Source organism: Coenobita brevimanus, chromosome 96 (genome assembly GCF_032717465.1).
Source record: "Coenobita brevimanus isolate Jiangsu-jjx chromosome 96, ASM3271746v2, whole genome shotgun sequence".
NCBI lineage: Eukaryota > Metazoa > Arthropoda > Malacostraca > Decapoda > Coenobitidae > Coenobita > Coenobita brevimanus.
This window is the reverse complement of record NC_137049.1, coordinates 28,053,753-28,072,367: the sequence shown is the minus strand read 5'-3', so window position 1 is coordinate 28,072,367 and position 18,615 is coordinate 28,053,753. Positions and strand designations below refer to the sequence as shown.

Here is an 18,615-nt window from a genome sequence, read left to right as displayed (position 1 = left end):
AATATTTCAAGAAGGGGAATTGAAGGTAAAGGTTGATTGAGGGAGAAAAGTAGAGTTGGGGAGTGGAGAAAAAGGAATTGGGTGGGTGAGGAGAAGAAGGGATTGGGAGGAAGAAATGGGAAACGTAAAAAGGAGAAGGGGAATGGGAACGGAGAGTGAGGAGGGAAAGAGGGAAGTGAAATCAGGGGAGGAGAGGCTGGGAGGAGAAGGGTGGGGGTAGAGGGAAACGGGAAGAGGAGAGTAGGGAAAATGAAGTAGGGGAATGAAGAAGACAAGGAGGGGGAGGGGAGATGACAGAAGGAAGGAGGGGGGAGGAAGGGAAGAAAAACAGAAAGGAAAATAGGGCAAGGAAAGTGTAGAGTGAATGGAGAAGGGGAGGAGAGGAATGAAGATGAGATGAAGAAAGCTGAGGAAGAGCAAGAGAAGAGAGATGAAGGAGGAAAGAAAAATATCAGGAGAGAGGGTCTCGGGTGAGGAGGAAGAGGGTGTTGGGTAAAGGATTAATGGCACTTTTAGGAGCTGGCCTCGTGTACAGCCTATATAGAAGCTGCACAATTTTTAACAGGCGGTACATCTCCTCCTCTCCCTATCTCTCTCCCTCCTCTCTCTCTCTCTCTCTCTCTCTCTCTCTCTCTCTCCGGCATATATCCAAAGTATGTGTTGTACAGGCTAAATCCACTATTTCAGGTATACTCGTATGTTTAAGTTTATGGAAAAAAAAAACATTAAAAAGCAAAACAGTTGATTCCGAAGCCTACAGTAAAACATTTAGATAGATAGGTAGATAAATACAGAGAGAGAGAGAGGGGGGGGGGATAGAGAAAAGGAACAGTAGAAACGAGGAGACAAGAAAGAAAGCGAATGGTGGGGACGGGAAGAAAGATGAGAGGAGGGAAGGTAGACGAATGACAAGGGAGAAGGAAGAAGTAGGAGAAGGAGAGGGAGGAAGGAGGGACGAGGAGGAAGGAATAAGGGAAGAGGAAGGAGGGAAGAGAGAAGAGAGAGAGAACGAAGAAGAAACTGAAGGAGGAGGAAGTAAGAGAGGGAGAAGAAGGGAAAAAGAGGAGTGATAGAAGAGAAGGAAGAGGAAATTAAGATGAGAGAGAGAGAGAGAGAGAGAGAGAGAGAGAGAGAGAGAGAGAAATATGAGGTAAAAAGTCGGTTAATTAATAAGGATGTGACCGAATAAGTGCGTGAGGGGGTTATTGAGTGAGTTCATGATTGAAGAAGGGAGTAGGAGAAAGAGTGACAAAGTAAATGAATGAGAGAAAATTAGTAAATGAGTGAGTTATTTAGTGGGTGATCAATGGAATGAGTAAGGCAGTGAGAGAATGAGTGAGTGACTGAATGAATGAATGAATGAGTAGATGAATGAGAAAGTTAGTGCATGAGTGATAGGGAAATGAATGAAAGAGTAAGGGAGTGAATGTGAGTATACGTATTAATGGCAATGACTGAATGAATGAATGAGTATGAAAGTGAGTGAATGAGTGAGTGGGCCTAGTTAATGTGAATGAACTATAGTCTCGAAGAAGTGCCATGAAAAGGATGTAGAGTCTCAGCAATATTTCTTCTGACCACTAAGCTGCATGAAATAAATTGCAAAATATCTGTTCTAAGTTAAAGTGAATGAAGTACAGCTAAAGTAAAATAACAATTACATTAATTCCTAGCCTCTTCAATCGCGGTGAGCATTTTCTTTTGTTTATTCTTATCTGCAGACGATTTTATTCAGCTTTGGAATATTTCATGAACTGGAAGGGATAGATCTAGCCTTGATTAACTCCTCCACTACGAGACAGGTGCTGTAGAGGGACATCTTCGCGTGGTGACATTGGTATAACTGGGCAGCTCCACTGCCTGGTTTTATAGACTTTTCTCAGTTCCCTTCCAACCCCCTAGGAGGAGGACGGTGGACTGCAGGACACGGGCAGTTTCAGTCTGCAGTCCACGGGGTTCACGTCAAAATGAGGGTGGAGTGGTAACTACTACTATTAGTATTAATCCTCATACTACTACTATTACTATTATTACCACTACTGCTACTACTATTGCTACTACTACTACTACTACTACTACTACTACTATTACTTCGTACTTTGAGCAAAAATCGTCTGGGCGGATATATATACACATATATGTAAGAGAACTTTTGACCACCACCATAAATACTACATTCACCACAGCTAAAAACATCACCACAAAGTTCACCGTCATTAATGTTTTTTTCTTTTGCGCTTTTCCGTAACTCTTTTAGTGTTCACTGTCGGGCAAGTAGCGAAAATTTCCTGTTTCTTAAGGAACACTCTAATTAAAAAACTTCCCAGGCTTTTAACATGGAGAGATAAAGTTCGAGAGGGAAAGAGAGCGAGAAGAGAGAGGGAGAGAAAAGAGAGCGGGGCTTCCGACCTCTCGTGACCACAGCTGGAGAGAGACTGGTTGACTTTCCTCCACCTCCTCTCTCTCTCTCTCTCTCTCTTAGGCTTTGCTTTCCTTCCTTCCTTCCCCCTACCCCTTCTCTCTCTCTCTCTCTCTCTCTCTCTCTCTCTCTCTCACACACACACACACACACACACACACACACACACACACACACACACACCTCCCTCCCTCTCTCTCTCTCTCTCTCTCTCTCTCTCTCTCTCACACACACACACACACACACACACACACACACACACACACACACACACACACACACACACACACACCAAACGGCTATCATCATCAACCGTAACTTTAGTCACTACACACTTTTAACTCTTCGTCTAAAGGTGTCATCTCTCCAGTTTGAATGTGAAGTTGCAGAAATAGATCAACTAAAGAATATGATGCTAGTCACGAAAAAGTGCTATGGAAAGAATGTCGAACTGTAGCATTATCTTTTTCTGCCATTGAGCTTCGTGAAATAAATTGAAAGAGTCCAAAATATGGGTCAAATAAAGGTGAAAGCATTATATAGCGCTATAATAAGTGTTACAGCTATCATTACAACAGTCGCTCTTGCCATCCCCATTAAATTACTACGATTACCACATACTATATCATCACCACCATTAAAAAAAAATACCACAGCTACCATCATGCCACCATACTCTTACTGTACGTTATCCTGTACTATCGTCACTACCTTCACTAACATAACCACCATCATCATTATCATTAATATTATAAACTACCATTATATTACTACCAACACCTCAGCCTATGCTATCATCATCACTACCACAGTTTACACACACACACACACACACACACACACACACACACACACACACACACACACACACACACACACACACACACACACACACACACACACTACTGAACCCCCCCCCCCTCGTGCGCCACCACCACAACTATCACCACATTTACCACTTATCACCGCAGTCACTCCATCATCTCTTCTCTCATCATCACCCATCTCTCTATACCCATTTCCTCCATATCACAGGGGAAACTCTGACACGGGTAGAAAATCCTTGAACTCTAACTCTATTTGCATTGATAAGAGGATCCAATGCCTTGCTCTCATTCCTGCCAGCTTCTCGGATCCTACTTTTATTATTGGTCCCCCACTCCGAAGAGGCATTTTGGGGGATAGTGCCGAATCTCGCCATAATCTAGTCAGCTTCCATGTCTGTTACAAAGTTTAGCACCATTATTATTATTATTATAGTCACTATTTTAGAAACACATCTTGCGGTAACCTATTACACTGTAATAGTGCATGCAGGAATTAGAGCATAAGACTATTCGATTCGATCCGAGTCGAGCCATATCACACTCTTGTCCAATCTAATTTTGTGAAGTGAAATGTAGCACGAGCTTACCCAAGACTTATAAATGATCGACTTTTGCTTCAACTTTTGTCAGGGCAAGAAAAAAACAGGTGACGATGAAACTAAGGTGTACAGCCACTAAAAAAATATTGCCCTCTTAAGCCAAGCCCACTCTCTCAAATGGCCATTTGTTTTGGCAGAAATGTAAATACACACATAGACACACGCACATACACAGGGAGTGAAGCCTTAACGCTGTGAATTTATTCGATTTTTTTTCCGGTAAAAGGAGGAAGGAGGATGTGGGATGGTGGGGAGAAGTGGGGTGATTTGACCTTGTCATGTCACCTGGACCTACGACTGTTTTTTTTTTTTTTTTTTAATGAAATTTGATCAGCTGTTTCCCTGATGGCCTTCGAGCAATATTCTTTTATGTAATTCCTTCCAATATTTTTCCATAATGTTGTTATGAGGCGGACAGACAAACAGACTCACACAGAGGCAGACAGACAGACAGACAGACAGACAGACAGACAGACACACACACACACACACACACACACACACACACACACACACACACACACACACACACACACACACACACACACACACACACACACACACACACACACTCCCTCGTGCCACTCGGGAGGCTGTAACAATAGCAATAGTAAAAATGCGCATTACATCCCGGAAATCAGGTCATTACCACAGTCCCCCACAAAAACCCCGCCATAATCCATATTATACACAACGACAAACACAGTCATTACTCCAAGCCACTTCAGCAAACCCCTCCATTACTCCAGTCCACCCCAGCAAACTCCGCCTTACCCCGGCCATCGCCAACAAACCCTGAATTACCCCAGTCCACGCCAGTAGTTCCTGCCATTGCCCCAGTTCACCCCACCAAATCCTTCAGTTACCCAGATCCACCCCAACAAATCTCGCCATTACCTCAGTCCCCTCCAACAAAACCCACCACATAGGACACTTCCTCACTTATCAGTTTCATCCCTCTCCACTCAGCCAAACCCCTCCATTACTATCCTACACCTCGCCTGATCCCGCCATCATCCCATTCTACCCTACCCAACCCAGGCATAATCTACTCCACTTCACTTGTTAATTTTCTCACACTCCACCTTACCCAAACTCACCACATTCTAACCTACCTCACTTCTCGATTTTACTCCATTCCACAACTCCGAAGTCCCTGAGTACCCCACAACATCCCACCTAAATCCTCCATACTCTCCATTACCTCACCCCTCAGTTTTAATTCACCAGACACTAACCATCCCCGACCTACTCCAACCTACCACACTTGTCAGTTTACCTGCATTCCACACCACTCTTTCCATTCATTCTCTGCCCTACCCCAACGGCTAATTTTACCCCATTAAACCCAAATCCAGCCAACCCAACCCCACCATACTATTCCCTACCTCATATATTAATTTTACCCCACCCCAACCCACAAAAATTTACATTTACCCCACTCGACCCTACAGAACCGCATCATACCCTACACTAACTCAATCTATTTATTTTACCCAATTCCCCCTAACCATCCCTTATAATTTTACCCCAGCGTAGCTCACTCAGACCCACAATTGCCTCATTCCACCCCATCGAACGCCACCATTTACCCCAATCCACCCCAAAAGCCCCGCCAGTACCCTAGTCCACCAAACGGATCCACGTTATTGCCCCATTCCACCTCAACAAAACCCGCCATTACCGCAATCCAGCCAACTAAACCCTGCCATTACCGCAATCCCCGACCCGCCAAAAGCACACCCACACCCACACCCACACCCACACCTCCTCCCACACACACACACACACACTGCCGTTATCCCTGGCCAAACCATCAAACCCTGCTCTTACGTAAGTACACCCCACCATATCAAGCCATTATCCCAGTCTCCCTCACCAGACCTCGCCGTTACTAAATGTTCCCACCAGAACCCGTCATTACCCTGTTTTATCTCAGTAAAGTCATCCCTTACCTTAATACGTCCCTCCAACACACCCAATTGCTTCAGTTCACCCTGACAAAACCTGCCTGCACCATAAATCACCTTAGGAAATCCCGCCATTACCTCATTAAACCCCCCCAAAAAAGAAGCGCCAACTCCTCATGTCATCGCACCAAAACTCGCCACTACCCCAATCATCCCTACCAAATCCCATCATTATACCAGCGCATCCCAATAAAACCATCCATTACCCCAGTCCACCCCTCTATTCCTGCAATTGCCACAATCCAACCCAACATTCTCTTCATTACCCCACTCCACCCCAGCAAACCCCGCTTTTATCCACCCCAATATACCCCGCTATTGCTCCGATCCATCTCACTAAACCGAAGCATTATCACAATCCATTTCATCAGCCCCGCTATTATCCCACTCCACCTCCACCTACCCTGCCATTATCTCATTTTGTCTCACGAAAACCCTCCGGTCAAGTCCGCCCCACCGCACCATTTCCCTCACTAACCCCCCATATAAGCATCTGTTACCCAAATTAACCCCACCAAACCTCACACTACCCCAATACACTCCAATAAACCCCCAGAGTACCCCTATCCATCCCAACAAATCCCGCCATTACCCCAGTCCACCAGCTCATACTGCACCATTATCACCTTCCATCCCAGCAGACTCCCCATTACCCCAGTCCACTCCAACGAATCCCTTCATTACCCCAATCCGTCCCATCAAACCCCGACATTACTCCAGTAGGTGCAATCAGACCCCGTCATTACCACTCCGACAAACCCGATCATAACCCGACTGCTCCCCACTAAATGCTGCCTCTGTCCTAGTCTACTTACATAAATCGCGATGTCCCAAATCCACACCATTAACACCCACAATATCAACGGTCCACCTTAACAAACCCCACCATTTCTCCAATCCACCCCTCAAAACCACACCGTTGTCTCAGTCCATTCCACCAAATCCTGTTAATTCCATAAATCCCCTAGCAAACCCCACCATTACCCCATTCACCTTCATCAAACTCCACCATAACCCAATCCCCCTGACTAAACCTTACCATTACCAAAATAACCCCAACAAACCCGCTGTCACCCAAATCCATCCCACAAATCCCCGCAATTGCTCCAGTCCGCTCCAAACAAACCCAGCCATTATCACAGTCCACCCCGCCAAAACTCCACCATTACCTGAATCCACCCCAGTGAACCACACAATTACCCCATTCAATCACCCAGACTCCAGCATTACCCCAGTCCACCGCAACAAACATTGTCAAACCCCAATTCACCCCAGCAGACCCACCATTACCCCAATCCACCAAGACAACCCTTCCATTAGCCTAATCCATCCCACCAAAATCCTGTATTACCCCAGCCTACCATGCCAACCCCTCCACTACGTTAGCCTTCACCAGTAACCCCATCATTACTTAAATCCACCCCGCCAAAATCTGCCAGTTCAGTCAGCCCCACCAAATAGCGTCATTACCACAGCCCATGTCACCAAATTCCGTCATTACCCAAGTCCACACACACACAAAAAGCTGCTATTACTCAAATCTCCCCTCCAATTCCAGCCACTACCCAATGAACTCAACAAGCCCTCCATTACCTCAATCCACCCCAACAAGCCCTGCCATTACCCCAGTCCACCCCAGCAAACTCCACCATTACCTTAATCCGCGAAAAACAGCCATCATTCATTGGTTCCACCACACCAAACCCCGCTATACCCCACCAATATCCCAATTTACTCCATCCAGGCAAGCTATTACCCCAGTCCACCCTACCAAACCCTCACTATTCCCATCTTTCAAACCATATTCTACCATTACCCCAGATTACCCAAATATATCGAAATCCACCCCATCAATATCCACCAGAACCCCAATATCCCCACCAAACCCCTCCATTACCCCAGTCCACCCACCAAAACAGGCTTTTACCCCAGCCCACCCTAACAACCCCGTGATTATATCAAGCTGCCCTAAGAAATCCCACAATTACTTCAATCCACCCCACCAAAATCTACCATAATCCCGATCCACACCAACAAACATTCCCCAATACCCCAATAGAGCCCACCAAGCTCCGCCATAACCCCAATTACCCCACCTATTTCCGGCATTACCTCAGTCCATCACAAAACCCTGCCATTACCCCATCAATCTCTGCCAATATCGAAGTACCCCTGACCAACTCAGGTATTTCTCTAATCACCCTTTCTAAGCTCAACCATTACCTCCCATCCAGTCAGGTCCTGTCATTACCCCATTCTATCTCACAAAAACCCACCATTAACCCAGTCCATACCACTAAATCCGCCATTACCCCAATCCACGCAAACAATCCCCCCCCCCTTACCCCAGCGCATCCCACCAATCCCAACAATTACCCATATACACCTAGCAAACCCCGCCAAAATCCCAGTCCACACCACTGAACCCCGTCATTTCCCCAGTCCACCACTCCCTACCTAACCAGTCTTACACCCCATCCCACCCACCCCTACCGGTAGCCCAGTCCCTCTTACCTAACTACATTATTACCGCACTCCCATTCCAATCCAACCCCGCCATACTTTACCAGACAACGTACCCTACTCCGCCTCACCAAACCCTGATAGTATCCCACTCCATTCCATCCAACCTCGCATTACTCTACCTTACCCCATCTGCCAATTCAACCTCACTCCACCCCACCCAACACCACCATTACATCAGTTCATCACACCAAATCCCGCTTGTGCCCCACTTCCCCGTTGTTTCCTCAGTCCGTTTCACTAATCCCTGGCATTACCCTAATCCATCTCACTAAATCCCTCCGTTACCCTAATCCTCATTACCCCAGTCCACCCCAACGACCCCATCATGAAACCAATCCCACCGAGCCATGCTATTATCCCAGTCATCCCCAAACACTCCGCCATTACCCCCAGTGCACTCCATCAAATCTTGCCATTACCTAAATCCACCCTACCAGACAGCATCATTATACCAGTCAACTACCCAGGCTCCAGCTTTACCCCAATCTACCCCAACAAACCCTGTCAGAATCCCACTTCACCCTGCAGACCCCACCATATCCCCAGTTCACCCCAGTAAGCCCCACCATTGATGCAATCCACCCCACTAAGCCAAGTAGCCCAATCCACTCCACCAAAATCAGCCATTACTCCAAACAACCCCAATAAACCACTCATTACCCTAGTCTCCACCACCAAACCAGACCGATGCGACTAATTACCGAATCGGCAGTCATTTCATGAACTGGCATGGAATTTGCAAGTTTAATTGGAAAATATTTTAATTTTTGTCACCATGTAGGTTTATACACATATGAAATTCGATAAGAAATTGTGTTTAATATAAGCATATAAGTACTGACCAAAAAATCAGGATTTAGAGCGAAAATATGCTAAAGTTAGCAGAAGTGCCTCTCATTTAGATTGCCAGCTTGCCTTGACAGCCTTCTATTTTGCATAAATATTGATTTAGAGTGCAAATAAATGTACTGACAGACATATTTTAACCTATTCATCTGTATTTCGGTAATTATCCGTACCTATTTTCTAATTTAAAAATTTGAATATATGCGGGGTGTGTTTTTGGAACACATTTAGGGCAGTAGTGCGAACACCGAGATATTTCCTGGTGTCTGGGATAAACTCTGGCATTTAAACAGATGGTGTTTTTTGTACTATATACTGTAGAGTTTGTGTTAATAAAACTGCTTAGAACAGATAAAGAGTACGCAGGTAATGGTGGTGGGGATAGTGGTAGAGGAGAAATTCAAAATTTGTCCTGGAGGGGCTCGAGAGACTTACCTCACCTCACGTCCTCTCTCTCTCTCTCTCTCTCTCTCTCTCTCTCTCTCTCTTATCGGACAAAGCTCATTAGGACAAAAGACTCATATGGCAAAAGCCCTTAAAGGAACACACACACACACACACACACACACACACACACACACACACACACACACACACACACACACACACACACACACACACACACACACACACACACACACACACACACACACACCAATGCATACACTGGTGTCTATCATTATCGAGAAGGAAGGTTGTGTTTAGCTTGGTTGGTATCATGTTCTTGAAGTAGGTGATGAAACCTCTATGTCTCTTATACACATAGGTTTGACAGATACATAATCTCTCGAAGCTATTCATAGTGATTTGCTGGCAGCCAGAAAGGTGCAGCGTGTCGTCCTTTTCATTCTAGTGCAAACTGTTGTAGTTCGATGTACCTGTACCTTATTCCGTTGATGTTCCATGTCAGTATCTTGAGTGGGACATTATTGGTCATTGTCATCCTCTGTCCACTGCCTTCGAAGTGCTGCTTGCGTCAGGTCCTTGAGCTTGTCCATTGCTTCTACTGCTCTGGTGTGCGATGTGGCATATTCTGAGTCTGGTTGCTGTGATGACCATACTTCACATATCCTTGATTAATAAGTCTCTTGGCCAAGGCAGCCTCTTGTTGGCCAGAAAAGCTACAACCCATTATCTATTGAGAAAGATATTGTGTATCCCAGGCGTGGTTACGATAATGGTGCTGAAGAGGGACGCCTTCAAGTGGTGACACCGATATAGCCATGCGTCTCTATGGCTCGGTTATACAAGCGTCCATCAACTACTTCCCTATCCTCTGAAAGCAGGATTGTGGACTGCAGGACAAGCTCAACGTAAGCCTGCAGTCCACTGGGTTTACTTTTCAGGTGATCGTGTTGTGGCCACTACTGCAGCAACAACAACAATAGCAGCAGCAGCAGCAGCGGCAACAACAACAACAACAACAACAACTATTACTACTTCTACTACATCGATGACTCAGGTGTGCTCAGGTTAATTACATACTAAAAGATTTTCAGGTAACAGGTGGCGTAGGTAATAATGACAGGTGTTTGAGTGCTTTAGGAGGTCATTATAAATAGTGTTTTATTGATATTCTCACTTGTTATGTTCGGATTATTATATTCAGCATAGAAGACAGATGAGGTTTGGGAGTAGAGATGCTCGATGTGGTTTTCAACAGGCGTAGATATTGGCCATGTAGAGAGGATGGACTATGTGAGACTGACTAGGAGATGTGACTGTGGTGGCGGGGAGAAGGGGGAGTGGGAGACCATGGATTAGGTGGAGGGATGGGGTGGAGAGAGGGCAGCCTGTCAGCGGAAGACGTTCAACATGGAGGAAATTCGTTTATGGCTGCCACTTACTGGATTTAGGTATCTGACGATAGGCAGACAAATTTTAAAAGAAGAAAAAAAGAAAGAATGCGATAGATAAATAGAGAGAGAGAGAGAGAGAGAGAGAGAGAGAGAGAGAGAGAGAGAGAGAGAGAGAGAGAGAGAGTTCCATGAGCTATTTCACTGCCTTTTCCTCTCTCCATATTTAAGATAACTCTTAAATAATTTTTTTCCTACTGTTTTTCTTATTATTTCCAAGGTAACAAGAGAATCTAATTAATTCTAGTCACCAGTAATGAGAGAGAGAGAGAGAGAGAGAGAGAGAGAGAGAGAGAGAGAGAGAGAGAGAGAGAGAGAGAGAGAGATATCTTCAATTAGCTACTTCACTCTTCTCATATATTCTCTTCACGTCTAAGATAATCTCATTTCAGGTTTTTCTCTTTCTGTATGCTGTTTTATTTGTGTGTGTGTGTGTGTGTGTGGTGTGTGTGTGTGTGTGTGTGTGTGTGTGTGTGTGTGTGTGTGTTTCTGGAGTTATTATTGCCTATGAAAATTCATCACTCATCAATCTTCTTCACTCCATTCTCTGTCTGTCTGTCTGTCCGTCTCTTTCGTGTGCAAGACGATAAAACAATTAAAAAAAAAATAACGCATGCTAGGAAGCTCAAGTCAGCCTCTTCTCGTTTCTCTTCCTCTTGTTTCGTCTCACTGTCAGTGATGCCCCGTGGTGCAGAGTTATGTAATGATCATATTAGTCCAACCGGAGGTAACCCTGCCACTTTACCTACCCTCTGCTCTTCACTTATCTTCTACCTGGGTGACTGAAATGCCTCTCATCCATCATTTTGCAGTTCCCGTGTTTTTCCTGTTGGTCATCGTCTTCAAGACTCGTCATTAAGCATCATCTGCATCCTTTTCCAACTCCTAATCCCACTCGTGCTGAGGGCTGTCTCAAACTGTCCTGTAAAGCCCAACCCAACCACCACCAGCAAACCCACAAAACCCAACCTAACCAACAGCCACTACCTACTTCAAAGCGACAAATCATCAGAGAGGAAGCCCAGCAGCAAAAAACAGTCAGCCAGCAAGACACCAAAGCAATGCAGACTGCCTCCGCACCATCCGCTCTCACTGTATTTCATCCCTTGCCACCATTACCCCTTTTTCTCCTACCCTTGTTTCCCGTGTCTTTTTCTAGGGTTAACTTTAGCTTAGCTTTAGCACCCGTAGCTCCAGGTTCAGCTTCCTGGTGCTCTCTTCTATGTCAACCCATGCTGATAATATCTGCTTTCATTTCTTGGTCTGGCCAGGCTGCGCATGTTTGTTGATTAATCTTCAGCACTGCCCAAACCAAACTGCTTTGACTTTACTCTTTTTCTCACCCACAGATCTGCCTGCATAACCATCACCCTCCCGTGCTCTGTTCCAGCTCGAAGTAGTGCAGGACTATACATACATACATTATATATATATATATCTATCTATCTATTGCCAGACGCCTCAATCCCGTTTGGGGTGGCCACAAACAAATCGCCTCCAAGTCGCCCTGTCCCCCGCCATTTCACTCCCCTGCTCCCAACTCACACCCCCCTCTCTCATATACCTCTCCACCCCATCTCTCCATCTCATATATATATATATATATATATATATATATATATATATATATATATATATATATATATATATATATATCCCTCTCTCATCCCTCTTTAACCTCTCCAAGTAGGAAATACCTCCACTCTCTGGCAGAGATCCCACCAGCACACAGGCTACCCTGTCACGCCCATCCCTGCTGACCCTCCGGCAGTTCAGTCCTTTAAGTATGAGGTAAATTGGATGAAGGCTGTCTAAACTGATATTGCTTGGTGAACGTTTGACCTGGCCCTGTGACCTTGACCTTTGACTTATTATTCTTGGAACCAGTAGATTTCCTCATTGGCTGAACCTCAATATTTCCGTGTAATTAGGTTAAAATCTGATAATTATCTGAGCTGACACACACACACACACACACACACACACACACACACACACACACACACACACACACACACACACACACATACAAAACATCCTATCCCTCCAGGAGCGAGGGCGTGGAAATAGCATACGTGGAGGGGTGTAAGTGGGCGACGGCAATTGAAATGTAGCTAAAAGATATCAATAGGTCGCCCGTCAGAGTGGATTTACACTAAGCGAACGAACGTGACCAAACACTAGCGAACACAGTAGTGGGCATGGGCGGCCGATATGACGAGCATAATCGAACCTGAACGAGATTGTGTGAATGTTCGAATGAGAGTCAGTACATCATGCTGAAGAATAATTCCAGTACATGCAACTACCTTTTTTGCCTTAACATTATGATATGTAAGAGACTGTAGTGGGAATACTGACGTCTTCATCTACTAAAGGTCCCAGAACAAGAAAAAATGCTTACGGGAGCATGTACGGTCATAAACGCGAACGTTCGTGACTAAGTGACTGCTCGCTCTGCTCGCGTTCTTGCGCTTAAGGTAAATCCACCCTTACATATATTATTAGTATATTCCATAAAGGATCAGCTAAAAAGTTGAAAACACTTTACTGATTAAATACAGCAATACATCTTGACTGTTAAGTTACAATTAAATTATTGAATTTATTAAGCTCGTAATCTTTATTTTCTTCGCCTTGTTATGGTGCCATATTGCCGGTGAGACGTGTCTGTTATTTACTGACTCTTTTTTTTTTTCCCTGTGTTTGTATATTTTAGACGTGTGAGTACTTCTGCCTATTATAGGAGTACTGGAGAGCATATTGTGTTAGAGTATCTTTGTATTTTCATGTGTTTTTTGAGGATACAAATTCGAAAATTATACTAGATGGGTAAGCTTCGGTACATGTCAGGTTGTATTGATATTTTTTGTGCTGGAGAGGGACGCCTTACTGTGGTAACACTGTTATTGCAGCGAAATGGAAAAATCCAGTTATCCAAACGTTCTGCATTCCCCTTTCAGAAAGGGCAACTTTGGCCAGCATAGCAGTTCAGTACAAATAGTTTAATATTCTTCCATTAATCAGTTGTTACAAATCAGCATTCAAGAACAGAATTAGAAATACATCATTGGAGGGAAAGGAACATGATAGGGATGAATGGGGTTTAATGCTTTGGGCCCTTGGTTCCTTTTTCCTTAAAAAGAAAATGGTGGTTTTGGCTAGTGAATGGTTGTCCTTTAATGACAGGACTGAATAAATTAGCCTCTACATTCCTGCTGGGGCAGTGAATCTAAATAATAAAAGTCAGGCTGTGTCTGTCTGTGCATTTGTTCGTTTCTTTCATTAGAACCATAATAGATATCAACCCAATGCTTTTTGCATTAGGTCAAGGTAAGTACAAGGGAAAAAAAAAAAATGCTCTTTTTCATTGTATCAAGAATGTACCCCATTAGTATGTATAGTATAGGTTAAATTTTGTTATGGCCCCGGGTTCATCTGAAATGAACCTGGTGGACCGCTGACTGGAATTTGCTTTATGCTGCCCAGCATTCTTTAGAGGAAATAGGGAGGGAAGTGAGGATTGGTTGTACAACCAGGCTGCCTAGCCATCCAGTCATTTGTGCCACCACATGAAGACATCTTTCTCCACCATAATTCTGTGCACAGTATTGAAAGGTAGTTATGTTCAGCTTAGCTACATATGGTATGTTTTTTATTTTTATTTTTGAAGAAGCTTTATTTTATATTTGCCAGTGGCAAGTGATAATGCTTTTTTATAAATCTCAGCTATAATGTTATTGCTCTCACCAGAAAATGTTACAGAATTTAATCAGACTGAAAAAGTTAATGTGGAATGTTAATTTTCAGGTATGAGTTTACTCAGTGGAGACTGCCTGAAGAGTGTGTGGAAAAGGGGAGAAGAAACCCTGCTAGCTTACTTCACTGTCTAGTAAGTATGTGAATGTGATTGCATTTTGTGTTTGTAATGGTTCCATGCTCATCTAGACCAAATCTGGTGGTTTGCAGGCTGATGTGGCCCTCCTGCAGTCCACCATCCTCTTTTTTGAGTATAGGAAGTTTGGAATGTTTATGTATTGGTGCCACTGCTTGGTGGCATTCCATTGCAATACCAGATTGCATTTTGTACTCCATAGCATTGGCTGTGGTGCTCATTAATTCACTGGATTATATTTTTCTCTTTTTTTCAGCATTCTTAACCCAACCTTACCCTGCCTTTGGTTGGGAAAAGAGGTTGGGATGATAATTTTGCTTCAGAATAACAATACCTGCCAAAAAATTTCGATCAGATCAATTGTTAAGTTGTCTCTGTGTAATGTAAGTTACTGTTTTCACCCATCAGTTTCCATACCTTGCTTTCTTACATAATCATTTTCTGTATCCCTCCATCTTTTTTTCCTTCCTTTGCTTTCCCCACCCCAAAACTCAGTACAGTATGTAGATCCATCTCACCACCGGATCTGCATCCATTCTTTCCATACAATCATTTCTATTTGATGACACATCAGAATTTACATCACCAAATTTTCTCACTTCATTTACAGTTTTTACCTCAGTTGTTGGCTTCTCTAAAAAGTGTCTCATGTCCTTGCATTTTTTAAAACTGACATTTCAGCACTTTCTTTTTTTTAAATAAGAATTTGTAGCAGCCCCAGACTTAATGCTGTATGCTGTAGCACTGTATTTAAGAAGAGAAATGATTGATTGTTTAAGAGTACAAATAGAAACTAAATTACCGGTAAGATGGTTTTTGCCTCTCAGGAGAAGGAACAGGAAGTTAGTCAGGGATGTGAAAGACACGTTTTGTGAGCAGTTTGTGTCATAGAATACTCCACTGGACTCTGACTTCAAGTGTAAGAAACCCTGGAGGAAGTAAAGTCATGAAATAAAGAAGCTTTGTATGGTGGAGGGAGGTGTGGAAATAAAAGAGTAGAGGGAGGGGGTAGGCAAAATAAACTTTGGCTGAGTTATTGAGAAGGAACAGGAAGTTGATCAGGGACATGAAAGATGTAAACTGGCCTGACAAGGGAACTCTTAGGTACAAGGTGACTTTGTGGTGGAAGCATGAAGTGCAAGCAGCTCAGAAAATAGTGTTTTAATACATGGAAGAAAGATAGTGTTAGAGAGTTTCCCAGGTGATTAAGCATAAGGCTCACAAGACTAGGAGACAGAAGGAGGTAACTGACAAGACAGTTGTAAGAGAGAAGAAAAAATAGAAACCTAAATGGCACACTGCTGTATTTGCAGATTTGGGGAAGGCATTTGATACAGTCTCATGGTTGACAGTAAAATTGAGGGATGGGAAAACGGGCTTGTGATGAAAGTGCTGTAAGAAGGGACAACTGTCTGAGAGTAACTGGAGGGTGAAGCAAGGAATTCTGTCAGTGGGATGCATCAGAATTTTGTATTGAATCCTTTGCTGTTTTATTGGCATGTAAGTCATTCAGTTAATTACTACCATGGGAGCTTTTATATACTGATGAATTATCTCTGCTGACAGTATGCATAGGGCTAGAGAGAAACGCTACAGGTAAAAGGATGAAATGGAAGCAAAGGAACTGAATATTCTTACTGTGGGCCACTAATAAATAAAGGTCACAGTTAGCTGGTGTGAGGGAAATAATGTAGGACAGTGTTTTGTACCTTCTGCTGTGTGCAAAAATGGGGAAGAAATTCCATTTAGTATAGCTTGTAATAGGTGAGTTCACAAGAGATGTTATATTAGAGGGAAGCTGCAAGATATGATTTTTTTTTTTTTTCTTTTTGTACAGTGTGTGGCAGCATCCAGGCTATAGAAATAAAGTATTGAAGACTTGTTTGGGAGTAATAATTGCATATACCGGTAACCATTTTACGGGGCAAAGTAGAGCCGGCTATAGTGCCCCTGTTAATTGGGTGTAGAGTTGCAAATGTGATGTCCATCCAGGAACCAAATCTTCACACCATTTCCTGCATCTTACTGGGGTGAATCAGTCTCAGCTGCTAGGGAATACTGGCTCAGTGAACAGGTCAACCCTTTAGAGGTGGTTGCTTACCTGCAGTTGATGGGCCTGCTTGTCTAGACAGAGCAGGGTTGATCAACAACAACAGCCTGTGGAGTGTCATACAGTCTAATTTCTTTAATTTTTTTTATTGAAAGACAAATTAATTCAGCATGTGGTGACAGTGTTTTCCCCCTTTAATATGTAAACTGTGGCCAGTGTATCCTGTATGTGGATTTTGTTCTTGTCATATTAGGTTCATCCAACAAGTATGCCTGGTGGACTGCAGTTTGGATTACTAGATTTTTATTATTATTCTCTATCTATCTATCTATTGCCAGATGCCTCAATCCTGTTTGGGGTGGCCACAAACAAATCGCCTCCAAGTCGCCCTGTCCCCCGCCATTTCACTGCCCTGCTCCCAACTCACACCCCCAAATTCTTACTGCCATGTAATTAACTCTTGCTGTCCCCTGGTGATATTGTTCTTGCTGCTAACAAGATACCGGTACTTTTGTTAATCACGGTTTGGAAGGCAAAGACTAATGTGTAATACCCCTGGAGGAGATTTATTTGTGGCCACCCCTTATGGAATTAAGGCATCTGGCAATAAATAGACAGATGGTTAGTGTAGATATATTCAAACCAGGGTCCAGTATCACCTTTTGGTGTATATTTGATATTTTCCTGAGTATATAAAGATGATGAATAGATAAAAGATTATTGGAGTAGATAAAAGGTGAGAGGGTGAGTTTTGTATGGAGGAGTACATGATGAGGGTTCACAGCACTTATTTAACTTGAAAGGCGTTGGATGGGTTATCAGATAGGTGTTGTGAAGTGCTTGTGTGTGTGGGCACCATGTGATGGCAGGAGAGACTGAGAAAAACAGGTTTTGGGATGAGCTGGATGAAGCAGTGGAAGAAATGCCCAGGATCTGGAAAGCGATCATAATGGGTGATATGAATGGAAGAGTAGGTATGATCCTGAGGATAACATAGATTTTAATGGAGTACAAGGAGAAAATAATAATGGGAAGCAACTGAAGGATATGTGTCAGGAAAGGTGGTTGTACATTTTTATCTCATACTGCAAACTTAAAGATACACATAAATATACTTGGTATAGAAGGAACGGGGATCATGTTGAAAGGAGCCAGATTGCTTACGTGCTTGTAGGGAGGTTGATGCTGGGAATAGTTGCTGATACAAGAGCCGTGAGAGGACGATGTGGAGGTCTGTCAGATCATATGATTGTGGTATGCGAGATCGAGCTGAGAGGAGTGAGGTAGACCAGGAGAGAGAGGAGCGGTCAGGAAGAAAGACTGAAAGTTGAGAAGCTGAGGCTCAAAGAAATGACAGCAGAATACAGGACCAAATTAAGGGAGGAGTTGGAATCAGTGAATTGGAATGCATTGGATCTGGACAGCCTGTGGAATGCATGTAGGGGTTGCTTAGTTAGGAATGCTTAAGTGGTATGTGGTGTGGCAAGAGTAAGAACAAAGAAGAAAGGTATGGGATGGTGAGATGAAGAGGTTAAGAGAGCAGTGGAGGAAAAGAAGAAGTGGCTCGAGTGGTTACAGAACAGGGGTTCAGTTGAAATAAGAACTGAATATATTGAGAGCAAGAAGA

The 18,615-nt window shown here is 43.7% G+C and overlaps 1 pseudogene; it reads right to left on the bottom strand.

Annotated features, from left to right (window-relative positions):
* The window catches only part of LOC145413518 (igLON family member 5-like), a 119,272-nt pseudogene extending 109,180 nt beyond the window's left edge, over positions 1-10,092 (bottom strand).
* Between the last annotated feature and the right edge of the window lie 8,523 nt (positions 10,093-18,615).